We start from the raw sequence: 3,529 nt of genomic DNA, 5'->3' as shown, positions 1-3,529 counted from the left end.
AAAAAATCAACGGTAATTTTTAGCCACTTGAAACTTGCACATTATTAAACTAAAATTGAATGGGCTATAAAACTGTGTATTAAAAAAAATTCTACCGCTTCTGAGAAAAGAGTTTGAAATTTGGGTGAAAATTTGTTGAACTTTTTTGCGGTCTTTTAAAAAGTTTTAAACTTGAGTTTATGTGAGTTTTGTGAGAGAATGAACTGTATTTTAATTGAAAATTCTTAAAAATAAATAAATAAACATGAGTGGCAAACAATATCACTTTGAAATGGGGGTGCTATTGTATTGGCCAATACTGTATGTAATACTTCTATATTGGTAGTAAGCTAACTTCTCAATGTGGAAGCATTCCGAAATCAAAGCGAGACAGTCTAGTACCATTTTTGCCAATGTATTGTGTACTTGAATGCCGTTTTTGTATATGTGTTGTGTACATGTTTATTTATAAACGTATGTGTTCCTTTTCTTTCGTACGTGTTTATTGATATATCTGTACTGTAGTGTTTTCGGACGGTACTAGCTCTTACTGCCAATATAAGAGTATTACATGTATGCCGAAAGTAACAGTTATTTTCTTTATGAGTTAAACTTGGCCAAATATTTTATATTTACAATAAGTTTTAGACGAAAAATAAGAGTATTATAAATCTTTGGAAAATGGGCGTGGCCACGCCCACTTCTGGTACATGGGCATATCTTGGTAGCCGCTGCACTAATTTCTTCCAAACTTGGCGCAGTTGTTGGCCTTGATACAGTATACCAAATGGCCGAAAATTTTTAAAATCGGACAATAACCACGACCACATCTTATATAACGGTAATTTAGAGAAATATGAAATACTCGATAAATCAGTAAATATTAAAGCTTATTTATTCAAAGTTGATGCTTGCAACAATTCTTAATCAAGAAATGCATTTATGGTAAAATTTTGGAAAATGGGCGTGGCTCCGCCCACTAATGATCAGATATATGTATCTCGGTAACCGTCACACCAATTTGTACCAAACTCGGTATGGTTATTGTGCTATCCAGACAAAAGCATAATGTTGAAAATTATTAAAATGGGACTAAAATTACGGCCGCTTTTCATATAACGGTAAATTTCAAAAATGCTTGAAACTTCAATATTTCCAAATTTAAGGATGCTAATTTACTGAAAATTTATACTAAAAACAATCACTTGAAAAGAAGTAACATTGTTTGGAAATTTGGAAAATGGGCGTGATAGCGCCCACATAAGACTATATAAGTTTATCTCATTATGTCTAACTGAACGCACCCCGGATTACAATGTAGTGGTAGTTTTCGGAAAGGTGGAAAACATATATTTACTACTTGTGCCAGGTATTTAATGTTCGGCTCCGCTCATTTTGAAGTTATGTCTAACGGAGTTCGAATATGTAATAAAATAAAGTATGTAAATAGATAAAAAAAGTATAAAAAAACAAAAAAAAAAGGTTTTCATATTGATATTTTATGTACAAAAATAGGTAATAACAAGTAAGTTGACAGCTAATGCAAAGGTAATGGACCCTTGACTACACCTAATGCAGAGGTAACCACTCTTGACTATTTCGCTGCCATCGCCATAGAAATATAGTTACCTTTGCTCTAAGAAAATATACAGATAATAGTGACCTTTAGCTCCTTCCTAATCAACTTCAAGTTAACTTATAGTTACATGCATTTCCCGCAGGCTAAGGCACCAGACGTTAAAAACAATAAATACATATGTATATGTAGGTATGTAAATAGGTAAACACATGGGTGTGGTTTGACGAGATAAAAATGGATTGGCGGCTAACAATTTTATTTAATCAGTAGCTAAGTTTCCTCATAAATTATATTACATACTATCAGATTATCAACGAAAGCATTTGTACGCTATCGCACTTACTTTGTTTATACCTATATATGTACAGTGACGAGCAAAACTGTAACATGGAGTAACACTTTTTATTTCAGCTGTCGCTATCTTTCCAAGTTCTAACGACATTCATACTGTTGTTGTATATTTTTATTGGTACATCTTTGCTTCCTCTGTCATAACGATTTGAAGTCAATTTAACAACATTAACAAAACCAGCAGACAAAAATGTAAATTAAGGCAAATGTTACAGTTTTGCACTCACATATTTTTAATAACATTTTGACAATTTTCACAAAAAAAAGAATTATTAACAGAATGTTCAGTATGCTTTTGCTTTATTTAGTTTCTGGTTGCAATTTGGCATACCTAATGTGTATGTCTGTAAAAATTCTGGAGGTATAGCCTCCCATATATCCTTGGTGTGCTTTCACAGCTCATGTACTCCATTGGACGGACTTGGATACTTAGTAAGATGCGCTTTTAGTTGATTTCGCAAATTCTCGATGAGATTCAGGTCCTCGGATTGTGGAGGTCATTTCAAATTAGCAAATTTATGCTTTTGTTCCAGTCTTTGCGAACATGTGCAGTGTGTTTTGGTTGCTTTTTCAGCAGAAACTCTAATTTTTTTCGACTACATCTTGCAAATTTTGTTGAAATTTGAACAGATACTGTTCCTTAGGCATAATGCGTACAAACGGATCAACAACATTTTTGAAATACAACCCCAAACTAATATTGACCGACCACCGTGATTCACAGTTTGCCTTACATGATGCGCTTAGGCTTAATTTGGGCCTTTGATCCAATACCATGCCCGGCCATTTGATTGAAAGCGATTAGTTTAGTCTTGTCAGACCAAATAACCCTCAATTAAATCTTAAAAATGTGTTTTTTATTGCATTCTGTAAGGCCTAACATATCCCAATAGGCAACGGTCCGGTTTTTGTGCGATGCAGCAAAACGCTGCCACACTCGCACATGTATTTTGATCAAATTTGCTTTTTTCTTCGTTTATGATACATTTTGCTCAATTTGGCAATTTTTCGCCTCACTATCTACTGATTTGCATTCAATTTTAATACCTTAAGCGCTTCTGTAGTAGTGCCTGCAGCGCTACTTGCTACTAAGTTCTCAAGATATCGGACTGAAATATATTTTGACAGACTTCCTTTGTCCTTAGTAACACTTTAGGAAATATTTTTTCTCAGTCTTAACATTTTCATGTGGCAAACTCCACAATTTTTTGCCACTTTCCCTGCGGTCCCGCCTTTCCGCAGTAAACCTATTATTTACATTTATGCTTCCTGATTAACCATATTATTTATTGGTGATCACTTCTTTTTTTTTTTTTGGGTTTTGAGTTCGATGGCAAGTTACCCAACGCCAAGTTATCCCTCTGCTTTAATAGTTGTGAAGTGTTACACGAAGGTGTAACTTGAGAATAGAACGTAAAGTGCGATAGCACTTAGTGAGAGATGATAGTTGCGTTCGCGTAGCTGATTTCTCTGAATTAATAATTATTTTGTGATACACGAGGGTGTAGCTTGAGGTTCAAACGTGATGTGCAGTAGCACTTGATGAGTGACAAACGTTTCGTACGCGTAGCTAATTTCTTGATGACTGATCCAAAAGGTTGTTAGATAGTGTAACTAAAC

General features: G+C 34.3%; 1 protein-coding gene across 5 annotated transcripts in view; it reads right to left on the bottom strand.

Annotated features, from left to right (window-relative positions):
• Positions 1-3,529, bottom strand: part of LOC118737949 (alpha-1,6-mannosyl-glycoprotein 2-beta-N-acetylglucosaminyltransferase) — a 61,901-nt gene that overhangs the window by 21,712 nt on the left and 36,660 nt on the right. The window lies entirely within an intron of this gene.

This window comes from Rhagoletis pomonella, unplaced genomic scaffold, assembly GCF_013731165.1.
Source record: "Rhagoletis pomonella isolate Grant_MI unplaced genomic scaffold, Rhpom_1.0 Rhpom_scaffold_00004, whole genome shotgun sequence".
In the NCBI taxonomy this organism is placed as follows: Eukaryota; Metazoa; Arthropoda; class Insecta; order Diptera; family Tephritidae; genus Rhagoletis; species Rhagoletis pomonella.
The sequence above is the reverse complement of the archived record's forward strand: the minus strand, read 5'-3'. Positions and strand labels throughout refer to the sequence as shown.